Genomic DNA, 12,841 nt, shown 5'->3' on the forward strand with positions numbered 1-12,841 from the left:
TGCCTACAGCACCTGGTCTTCCTAGATGGTTTCCCACCCAAGTACTCACCAGGCTCCACCCTGCTTAGCTTCCGAGATCAGATGGAATTGGGCTTGTTCAGGGTGGCATGGCTATAGATGAAACTATTTTTGAGAATACTGTATATCTTTGCAAATTTGCCTACCCTTATCTCTCTTTTTTTTTTCAAAAATAAAACAGCACTGTTTAATCTTTAACACTACAAGGTTCTTTTCCAAAAATTAATAAAATTAAGAATACTAGAGATAGACGAAACCAACTGAAATCTCCTTATGTAGAGATAAACTCTATAGATATTTAGATACATTCTCTTCCATTTTTTTATTCCCTTCCATTTTTAATGCAGGCATGCATTTTACTGAGTTGATATATACATGTAAAATAGAGATTTTTATTCACTTATTAATATAGAGATTTCTCTCTCCCTACTCTCCCATTGTATGGAGGCAGTATAGACCAGTGACAGAGCCTGGGGTCAGTTGTCAGAGTATCAAGATTTGAATAAAATACCCTGCCACCTACTTATACAGTATACTTACTGTATGATGTCCCCTGACATCTATCCACGATTTTGCTTTCTTTGGTATGTTACCTGGGGTCAACTGTGGTCTGAAAATATTAAACAGAATATTCCAAAATAATTCATAAGTTTTAAATTGCACACTGTTCTAAAGTAGTATAATGAAATCTCATGCCACCATGCCCAAGATGTAACTCATTCCTTTGTCCAGCGGATCCTCACTGTAGACACTTCCCACCCTTTAGTTGTCTTGGTTATAAGAATGACTGTTGTAATATCACAGTGCTTGTGTTCACATGAGCCTTATTTTACTTAATGATGGCCCTGAAGCTCAAAAGTAGTGATGCTGGCAATTCGGATATGCCAAAGAGTAGCTTTCTTTAAGTTATCGGGTGAAAGTTCTAGACTTAATAAGGCATTTTATCATCTCACATCATCTCACATCAAGAAGAAAGATACCGGGTATACACAGTACAGTATATTTTGAGAGAGACTACATTCACTTTTATTAGTCTACTGTTTTAATTCTTTTATTTTATTGTTAGTTGTTAATCTCTTACTGTGTGTAATTTATAAATTGAACTTTATCATGGGTATGTATGTATATGAAAAAACAGTATATATAAGGTTTGCTACTATCCATGATTTCAGGCATCCACCGGGGGTCTTGGAACATATCCACTGAGGATAAGGGGGAATTGCTGTATCACTTTGAGCATGTTACTTAACCTCTCTGCACCTAAGTCTGCACATCTATAAACTGTAAATTGGCAGTAATAGTAAGACCTACTTCACAGTTGTTAAGAGGATTAAATAAGTTAGTAAATATAAATGTAAGTCATTTAGAGTAATAGCTGGCATATAATAAAGTTTATCTCCTACATAAATAAACAGCCTTGAAAATACTTTTCTGTGGTAATGATATTACATCATATGGATGCTTTGTAATAGAATTGGCTATTTTAACACAATTGTAAATTTAATGCTTGTGGTGGTGCTGATGCTGGTGTGTTTATGTGTGTGAGTGTGTGTGTGTATGTGAATAAAAACAGCAATATTGCTCTCATAGGTGTGTGACTGATTTTTTCCTTTAGGATAAATTCTTATGAGTGAAATTACTATAAACCAAGGTTAAAAAATCAATTAAAGTTCTTGATATAAAGCGAGACTGATTTTTAAAAATGTTAAATATTTTGCAGTTTTACTAGCAACTTGTAAGAATACTTAACCCACCACACCTTTTTCCCATGTTAAATTTAACATATAGTCTTTATTTGGTTTAACGCTTAAATCTATTGTTTTAATTTGCATAATCAATTTATATTTTTCTAATTGAGTTTTTGAAATTTTTTACAGGTTAGTGATACTGATACTTTGTTATACCGGTAGTAATAACTTTTTTTCAAATTTGATTTTTGACTTTTTAGTATCTCCATGATAAGGTTTTTTGGACAGAGAAGTGTTAAAAATATTTATGTTGTGAAATCTATCTATCTTATCTTGTTTTCTTTCAGTGATTTTACTGCTAGGACATAGTTTTCCACTCTATCTTTTAATAACAATTTATGTATTTTATTTTTTCTTAATCATTTTACAATTTGCATTTAACTTTTATGATAAATTTCTAATTTATCTTGGTATGGTAAAATTTTAACCTTGTTTAGATAGCTGCCATTTTCCTAGTAATGTTTTAAAATAATCTTTCCCTTTTCTGTTAATTTCTTCTGTTTCTTTTATCACATATTATGTTCTATAAATATAGTATTAAGCTACATTTCTTGGCTATTCAGTTCCAGCTTCCTCAACTCTTTCTGAAGATATTTAATTCTGTCATCTACATCATAAAAGCTCCCTGGTAATTAGATCACAAATATATTAAACTTATAAATTAATTTGTATGTTTGGCATTTTTTGCAATACTCAGCTATGTCTTCCAAAACATAATACACGACTGATTACACTTCCTAAACCCAATCTCAGTTCCTTTCTTAAAATGACTATTTTACACCTTAAGTTTCAGTTGACGACCTTACTCCATACTTCACTTGGAATAGAAAGTAGAGTATGGAGTAAGAGAAGGAAAGGAAGTAAGAAGGGGAAGGGTACACCTGTTTGTATCCACACACTCATGCCCTGTTTTTCCCCCTCGTGACTGTCTACCAAAGGCTGACCTCTCCACCAGTATTCTAGATCACAATCTCACTAACCTACCAAAAATTTTGCTCCTGCAGACTCCCCTTAATCTGAAACTATTTTCTTTCTTCTGGATCGTTTATATAAAGATACAAATATACTCTGTTTATCCCATTATAAAGAACCCTTTTTATGACTCCACATCTTCTTTAGTTACTGACCCATTTTTTCAGTTTCTCTTCAGAGAAAATCAAAAAGCGTATTTATGCCCACTTTCTCCTCTGTTGATTTACTATTCACATTTTAACCTACTCCTAATCAAGCTTTGATCTCTTTCTATGGATCTGTTCTTCATCAAAATCATCATTGATGTTCCAAATAAAGTGGCCATTTCTATATACTCTTCCTTTAACCTTTTTGCTATATAGGTACAGTTGACACTTCTAGTCTATTGAAACTTCTCTTGGTTTCCAGATTCCACACACTTCTGATTTTTCTCCTTCTTATCTTAACTCTCCTCACCTTATTGAATCTCCTTCTCTTTCTGAATTTGGAAGTCCCCCATAGTACTAATATGGACTCCTCTTTCTCTTCGCTCACTAATCTCTTCCTGAGTAATTTCATCTAGTTGCATAGCTTTAAATACCATCCAGATGCTTTTAACTTCTAAAGATCTGACTACTTCCATAAACCATAGGACTCATATTTAATTACCTACTTGCCATGTCTAATAGAAATTTCTAACTTAATTCAAAACATAACTCTTGATTCATTCTCCTACTAATCTGTTCTTCCCTCATTCTTTTCCATCTAAATCAATAGCACCACCAGACACACAACCGATGAAATGAAAAACTTAAACATAAACATGGTTTTCTCTTTTTGTCTTACTGCTCCAACAAAATAAAACCTGTTAGCTTAGTCTATACAATACATTCCAAATATGTACACTTGTCTTGGTCTCTCCTACAAGTATCTTAGCCCAAGTCACCATAATCTGTTGCCTGTTGCTCTGCAATAGCTTTCTAACACATCTTTCTCTTTTCACTTTTTTCTACTATGATCTATTTTCTTCCTAGCATACAGATTGACTTTCATAAATATAAATCGGATCCTATCACTTTTCAACAAGGATGCACATGATCTTACACCCGCCTACCTTAAATTTAGTCCACATTTGAAACTGTGCTGCCTTACCCTCACTCTAATCTAACCCTATTGACCTTGCTGTTCATTGCACAGATTAAATTGTTCCTGCTTTAGGTCCAATTAGTAGCTGTTCTCCTAGCCCGTGATGTTCTTCTGTCAAATCTGCTTGGCTTACTACTTATCATTCAGATTCCATCTTAAAAATCTTAACTTCTCAAAGAGGTTACCAATCTAAGTGGCATGCACCCAAACTAAAAGACATTACCGCACACCGTGTGTTATTTTCATCACACTTTTCATTACGTGAAACTTTCTCATTTATACTTTAGTTTACTTGCTTATTTTCTGTCTCTACCTTCCAAAATGAAAAGTCCATGAGAGCATGGACTGTGCTATGTGTATGTCATAGCTTCTTGTCCATAGAATTTAGGTATACATATACCACAATCTCTACAATAATGTAAAAAGATACATGTGTGTGAGTGCATATGCATATCTTCAGTGAAGAAATAGAGGAATATGCCATGTTCCTATATGAAAGTATTTAATATTTTTATGTAGAAATATTAATTTTTTTGCTATACAATCTATAATTTAAACTAATAACCATCAAAATTCTAATGGCATTTTTTTAAAAGTTGATTTTGACAAACATAGGTAGAAAGCATATGAATTATTAAGAAAATAGTGAAATAGGAGAAAAATAAGAGTTTTGTCCTAACACCTAAAGCTGCAATAATTAAAATATAAGAAAATGAGTATAGTAATTGACAAATATGCCAATATTCATATTGAGATTTAATATATATTATGGTGGCATTTGAATGATTGGAAAAAGAATGACTAATTATGATATTAGAACAAATGGCTAAATATTTAGGGGGAAAATGTACCATACTAGCTCACATATACATATTCTCCTAAAATAAATTCCAGATATTTTAAAGATCTAATGGTTAAAAAGAAAGTCCTGTGTCAGGCTGCTCACTCCAGATTCATGTCCCTCTGGTTTCCCAGCACTTATATGGGGCCATATGATTGAGTTTCCATGAATGGAATATGAACGGATGTGATGTGTGCTTCTTCTAAACCACAAAACCTAGCATTGAACAATCTTTTATTTTCAACTTTCTGGATACTGGCATGCAGGGTGACCTTGAAAGCTCCAAATAGCAGAGTTTCTCTCAGCTCGTGTCCACACACCTGTCACTCTATCCCTCGACTAGAATTTATGTAAGTGAAAAATTAACTTCTGCCTGTTAAGCCACTGAGATTTGGGATCTATCTGTTAGAGCCTAATCAGCAAACATATCCCTGGAGCCATGGTTTTTTACAAACTAAGTTTTACTGGAACACATTCATTTTTGCATTGCCTATGACTGTTTTCCCACAACAGTGATAGGATTAAATAGTTGTGATGGGGACAGTATGGCCCACAAAGCCTAAACTATTAGCTGGCTCTTTAAAGAACATTTGCTGATCCCTGTGTTAGACCAACTAGTATTACCTTACATAAAAGAAAACTAGAACTAGGAAATAAATAGTAGAATATTTATTACTTTAGGAATGAGGAAAAGCCTCTTTTAGTGAAAAGAAAAATCTTGGTACTCTTCCTCACTTACTCTCTTACCTCCCAGCACACTTTTACCTGGTCAGTTTTCAACTTAGAAGTCACCTCTTTAGCAAGCATTCTATGTGATTTCTAAAAGTCTTTAACTGTAATTCCATTATTCTGCTGTCATAATCTTTGCAAAGATCAATAATGACTGAGTTGACAAATTCAATAGCCTTTATCTGTGTATATAAAACTGAGATATTTGAGAAATCGTTCCTGGAAGCCCTCTCCTTTCACCATTTCTGACACATCATTATTCTCTTCACCTTCTATTTCTCTGATTCTTGCTGCTCTGGTCTTGATTAACTACTTTTCATTCACCTTGAAATGCTGGTAACTCCAAGGTTCTGTCTTGGATTCTTTCCCACGCCCATGCTCTAACATCACGTCTCATCCAGGGTTGTGCTTCAAAATTATTTTGAGGTATTTTTACAAAATGTATGTATTACCTCTGTCTTTGCAACCCTTATGGTCTGCAGTAGGACCAGGCACTTGCATTTTAATAGAACTCCTTCAAGATTACAATGCATACGCTTGGTTTTCTGGTTAAAACCTTTGGCACACATCCTTAGGTGTGTCAGACTTCACTTGCGTTTATTTGCAGTAAACTTCTAAATCTATTTCTCCAGGTCCTATCACTCTTCTAAATTCTAGCTTTATTAATTTCTTCAAAATGGTATTTCCTGAGCAACCGCAATGGCTGAATACATTACTACAAGTGATAATATAGAGATCAACAAAGCAGCCACAGTCTTTACCGCCATGGAATTTACAGTCTACTAGAGGAGTTAGACATTAAGCAATAATTACAAAATTCATTTATATAAAAACCATCCCATTGCCTAAAAAGCAGTGTACAATTTTTAGTGTGCTTAAGAATCACCTGGGGCTTATTACAAATGCAGATTTGTAATAATATTCCTGTACTGAGGAATATTTTCGAAAAAGCAACCCAGGAATCATTTCAAGTCAAACATGCAAAACTATGGTCTACATCATAAATGCGATACCAAGGCATAAACCAGTGTCCCATTTCTCCTTTTCTTTGTCCTCATTTTCCATCACCGTTTCATAAATTCCTGAATCTTAAGTATTTTGAGAATTACTTGACGGGCAAGTGATTTCTTTCTTTTTTTTTTTTTTTTAGCATTTTATTTTATCATTAGGTTCAAGTGCACAGTACATTGGTTAGACATTTATATAGTTTATGAAACGATACTCGATTATCACCCATCTGGCTCTACACATGGCCATTACATTACTGTTGACTACATTCCCTATGCTGTGCTCCCCATCTCCGTGACCATCTCTCAGCTACTAATTTGTGCTTCTTTAACCCTCACCGCTTATTCCCAGCTCCCTTACCCCCGTCCCCTCTGGCCATAACCAGATCGACCTCTATATTTAACAGTCGTTTTCGATTAGTGTGTTCTTTTTGTTCCTTAGATTCCATATGTAAGTGAAATCATATGGTATTTATCTTTGTTTGACTTATTTCACTCAGCATAATAACCTCTAGGTCCATTGCAAATGATAGGATTTCATTTTTTTATGGTTGAGTAATATTCCATTGTGTATATGAACCATATCTTCTTTATCCAATTGTCTGTCGATGGGCATTTAAGTTGCCTCCATATATTGGCTATTGTAAATAGTGCTGCCATGAACATAGGGATGCACAGATCTCTGCTGAGCAAGTAATTTTTTAGAACTGAATTAGAAGCATTTCTCCATCAAGACTCTGTCTTACTCTTTAGTTTTATATTTTACTATTTTCCTAATGTTACACATACTCTTAAAAAATTCTACCACTTGTTATTCCTTAAACGTGCTCTCTTTTAAATTTCAAAATTGCTAAATTTAGAATTTAAGGCCATATTATAAATGTAACACCATGAAGACCTTACTTTTTATATTATATCCCCAGTTTTTAGAAATATACTTGGCATAAATAATAAGCATTCAAAATATGTTTGGTAAGTGCATGCAAAAATTAAGGAAATTACTTCATTTGCCAGAAATGCATTCTCATGTTTGTGATAATTTTGTTTATTTGGTTCTTAGTTTTGGGTATATAGTTGTATGTCTACTTGTTTTTATTTTTATTTTTATTTTATTTTAAAATTTTAATTAGTTTCAAGTATACAGTAACAGTACATTGGTTAGACATCTATATAGTTAGTAAAATGATCCCCCCAATTGCTCCCTCCTTCCCCTGACCCTCCACCTAGCCAATGTATTCATGCTAATTGCATTCCCTATGCCATGCTCCCTAGCCCCATGACCATCTATCAGCTACTAATCAGCTTCTTTAACCCTTCACTCCATTCTCGCAACTCCCCAAACCCCCCACCTCTGTCACCAAATTGTCCACTATATTTGTGAGTCTGTTTTTCATTAGTTTGTCTTTTTATTCCTTAGATTCCATATATAAGTGAAATCGTATAGTGTTTAACTTTCTCTGTCTGACTTAAATACCTTCTAGGTTCATCAAAGCAATATCTTTTTCCATCCCCTTCTTTTTCATATGTAAGCGTCTTGTTTTCTTATCCTTTCAGCCACTCCATCTTTGGGTTGGAGCACTTAATTCTTTTCCATTTAAGGTATTTATTAATAGGAATGTAGTTGTTACCATTCTTTATTCCTGTTTTTGATACATATTTTTTTCTTCTTAAAGAAGTCCCTCGAACATTTCCTGTAATTCTGGCTTGGTGGTGATAAATTCTTTATTTTATTGTTGTCTGGGAAGCTCTTTATCTGTCCTTCAATTCTAAATGATAACTTTGCTGGATAAATTATTCTTGGTTGCATATCCTAGGTCTTCATCCTGTCAAATATTTTTTGCCAAGTCCTTCTGTCTTGCATAGTTTCTTTTGAGAAATCAACTGCCAGTCTTATGGGTATTCTCTTATAAGTAATTATTTCTTTTTCTCTTGCTCACTTTGGCATTTTAATTATGATGTGCCTTGGTGTGGGCCTCTTTGGATTCCTGATTTTTGGAATTCTCTGAGCTTCCTGGGGTTTTATGTCCATTTCCTTCACTAGGTTAGGGAAGTTTTCCATCATTATTTCTTCAAACAGTTGTTCGACATCTTGATTTTCTTCTGTTACACCGATCAGACGAATATTTGGAGCCTTAATAGCGTCCCATATCCTCCTTAAATTATTTTTATAGTCTTGGCATCTTTTTTCTTGCCCTTCTGATTGAGTGTCCTGATTGGCTTTCCTGTCCTTTAGATAGGGCATGTAACCCTCTTCTTTATTCATTTTATTTATTCCTTTGTTTATTCCATTTAATATACTTCTTATCTCAGATAATGTGTTCTCCATTTCAGACTGGTTCTCTTTTATAATTTGCATTTTCATTTTTATCTCTTTATTGGAGTTCTCTACACTTCCCAAAAGTTCATTGAGCATCTTTATAACTAGTGTTTTGAACACTATATCTGTTAGATTACTCAAATCCATTATATTTGGATCTCTGTTCTATTCTCTCATATGGTTTCTGCTTCTTTGTCTTCCCATTTTGGCTGCCTTTCCATTTCTGTTTCTATGTACTAAGCAAAGTTCCTAAGTCTCCCAGTCTTATTAGTGGGGATTTGTGAAGCAGCACAGTCCTGAGAGGGGCTCAGCTACAGGCCAAATTTAGCTCAAGCCTCTGCCCCTCCAGGGCCATCTATTAAGATTCAGCAAGCAATCCACAGATGCTGTGCTTATAGTTGCCTCAAAACGCCACACCAGAAACTGAGGCCAGCTGCCTCCACCAGTGTGAGTCTCAGCAAAGAACACCTGACTCGCTGAGGATTCACCTGGATGTGGCTTGAGTGGGGCCTGAGTTGGGAGAGGCGGGGTTTCAGGGAATCCTCTGGGCGGAGCGACCTCTGTTATCCAGTTTGATGACGTCACAGCTATGGCGGTGCTGTGTCCTGCACACTTGTAAAGGGAAGCGTTCAACAGGAAACAATGGATACTGCCAGCACTTCTGTACATAGTGGGTCTCGCCTTGGCCCTCGCTCTGACAACGTCTCCCTGTAAGTCTCTGGTGACCCCTGCGCGCAGCTGAATAGGCACTGGTGCTCAGAGTGAGCAGGTCCATCACCACGAGAATCCGCTTGCAGACGCGGCCCTTTTAAGAGGCTTCTGCCACTGCCGCAGCCTCCATCTCACTCAGCTGCTTGAGACCCGGCAGCCCCGTGTCCTTGCTCCCCGTTCCACCTTCTGCTGTTGCAGAGTGCTTTCTCGGACCTCTCCTTAGTTGTATGGCTTGTTCATCTAGATCCCAGGCAATTTTTCCTTGCTGCTGTTCCTTGTTTCCATCACAACTTTGATTTCGTCACCAGAGGGATGAACAGAGCCTCTATTTCTTTCTGTCACCACATATTTAACTCCCTTTACACCATCGACCTCCCCTTTCCTCCCATACCTTACCTCTAGTAACCATTAGTCTATAGTCCATGTCCAACAAGTCTCTGTTTGTTTGTCCTGTTCATTTGTTGCTTTTAGGTTTGTATCTCACATATAAGTGATATCATGTGATTTCCAACTTTTTCTGTCTGGGTTATTTCACTTAGCATGATTATCTCACGATCCATCTATGCAAATGGCAGTATTTCATCTCTTCTTATAGCTGAATAACATTCCATTGTATATATATACCACAGCTTCTCTTTAGAAGCCAAATGTAAAAGAGAAAGGAACTAGAGAATGAAAGGCAAAGCCCAGCCCAATGAACGAGATTAAGATTTCAGACATACTAAAAGGATTTATTCCCCCAAATTATCTCACCCACTCTCATCTGGAGGACTGGCATGAGATGAACACAGAACACTGGGGTCAGTGATGAAGAGATCATTTAATGGCTGAAGGAAGCTGTGGTTTTTGCCTTCTGCTATCTTATATACCCTCATAGGCGAACTCCACTGCAGTTTATGAAATATTCTGAAGATTAGGACATCATTTGGGCTTTGAGTCTTATTCTATCCCAAGCCAAGGAGCACCAGTTTATTAAGATCCCAAATTCACTGAGGGACCAGTCTGAAGGATTTTCCTGGAAAGAAGTCTTTCAACCTGAGGACCTAAGGGCCATTGTAAATAGCACAATTCTCTGGAGCAATCAGTGCTGTTAACTTTTTTAACCTTTCTACAATGAGAGCTACCCTGGGGGCATTTTTAAAATTTGTAATCACAAATTAAGATAAGATACCTGAATCTTATCTGATGTCAGGTACTGTTTCTCAAACCAATCTAAGGACCTTTGGAGTCTCCAAGTTCTCTGTCAGAGTTTTTTGAATAGCATTTTAAACTAATGATGGTAACACAAACAGCAGCTGGTATCAGTATATTCTGCCTTGACTGGATGATTCCTTCCAAACTGAGAACTGCCAGGGGATTTCAGAACACTTGTCTGCAGTTGTACACAAAATGCTTTAATTGCTAATGGGGAAAAACAAACAAACAAAATGAGAGGTACAAGATGCAGTTTAAGATGCTGTGATTGTGTAATGCAGGCTTTATTGTAGCTATTTAAATACAAAAGTGTTGTAAGAACAAAGTCAGCATATGACACAGAACCATATGAACAAATCCAAATGAGAAGTCATGGATTTCTTGCCAAACTCCCCCTTTCTTGAGTCTTCTCCCATAATCACAGAATTGCTTAGGTCAAAGACTTTTTCAAGAATATTTAATTTCTAAATTTTTCCATCTTGTACTTCTTGTCTACCCACACGTCTTCCTATCTCCTCTGCTTCTTCACTGGTGTAACCCTGGTTGTGACCATCTCTCTCCCCTGGGCTCAGTCTTACTGATTGCTTTCCTTGCTTCCATGCTTGTCCATCTACCACCCAAAGTTATCCTGAAGAACATTCCATTGTATATATATACCACAGTGACCTTTAAAAGGTCACTTCAAGTGACCTTTTAAAATATAATATCAGGATAACTTTCTATTGAACATAAAATAAAATCAATCACTTTTTCAAGACTTCCAAGGCTGTAATGGGTTGAACTATGTCATCCAAAAAGATATGTCTACTTGAAACCACAGAATGTGACTTTATTTGTTACAAAGGTCTGTGAAGATGCAATTAAGGGAAATCTGATGATGAGATCACCCTGGTGAGGATAGACCCTACCCAATGACAGATGCTTTTTTAAGAGAAAAAGACAGAGAAACAGAGAGAAAAAGGCATTGTGAAGAAAGAGGCAGAGATAAGAGTTATGCTGCCACAAGTCAAATACCCTGAACACAGAAGCTGGAAGACGCTAGGAAGTCTCTCCTAGAGCTTTCTGAGACAGCAGAGTGTACAGATACCTGGATTTCAAACTTTTGGCCTCCATATCTGTGAGTTTCTGTTGTTTTGATCCACAAGTCTGTGATGATTTGTTACAGCAGCCCTAGGAAAGCGATGCAAAGGCCTTACCAACCTGGCCTCTGCCTGTTTCTGTGATCTCGTTCATTACTACTTTCCTTGTCACTCATTACCTCCAATCACTGACCTTTCTCTGTCCTGCTGTCAAAAATCTCATTTCCATCCAAGCCATTTAGACTTTGTTCTCTCTGCCTGGAATCTCTTCCCCAAATCTCTCCTTGGTGGGTCCTTTATCCTCAACCTTCTCTTCGCAGCACAAATATTTTTTCTAAGTTGTAACACATCCTTTAACTAAATTGTCACCTTCTCAGAAAGCCCTTTCCTGACCACCTACTTAAAATTGCAACCCACCCTTCCTTTTATTTTTTCATAGCAGTATTTACCATTGGACATAATATGTGTTTTATTTATTTGTTTATTTATTTTTATTATCCTCTTCTAAAATGTAGGTTCATTAGGGATAAGAATTTTGAAAATTGTTCATTGCTTCATATTCAGTACCTAGAAGAGTTCATAAATATTTAATTAATAAATGAATTAGATATTCATTGAATAAATGAACTCAAAATTAAGTAAGAACAGCCACTATAAAAACCAGTATGGAGGTTCCTCTAACAATTAAGAATAGAATAACCATATGACCCAGCAATCCATCTTCTGAATATCTACCCCCAAAATTTGAAAATATTTATTAGTAAAGTTATATGCACCCCAATATTCATTGCACATTATTCACAGTGGCCAAACAATAGATAGTCAGATAAAGATGTGGTACCTATATACAATGGAATATTGCTCAGCCATAAGAAAAGATGAAATACTGCCATTAGCAACAACATGCATGTATTTTTAGATTATCATGCTAAGCAATATAAGTTGGGCATAAAAAGTTGAGAAGCACTTGATTTCACTCATATATGGGATATAAAATAAAGCAATAAATGAACAAGACAAACAAAAAGAGAACTGTGGACACAGACAACAGTTTAGTGGTTACCAGAGGGAAAGGGGGTCAAATATATGGTGATGGAAGG

The 12,841-nt window shown here is 35.9% G+C and overlaps 1 pseudogene; it reads right to left on the minus strand.

Moving 5' to 3' along the window:
• On the minus strand, positions 1-119 carry LOC111734121 (annotated as a pseudogene).
• Positions 120-12,841: the final 12,722 nt, after the last annotated feature.

The sequence above is a fragment of the Pteropus vampyrus genome, unplaced genomic scaffold (genome assembly GCF_000151845.1).
Source record: "Pteropus vampyrus isolate Shadow unplaced genomic scaffold, Pvam_2.0 Scaffold811, whole genome shotgun sequence".
NCBI classification, from domain to species: domain Eukaryota; kingdom Metazoa; phylum Chordata; class Mammalia; order Chiroptera; family Pteropodidae; genus Pteropus; species Pteropus vampyrus.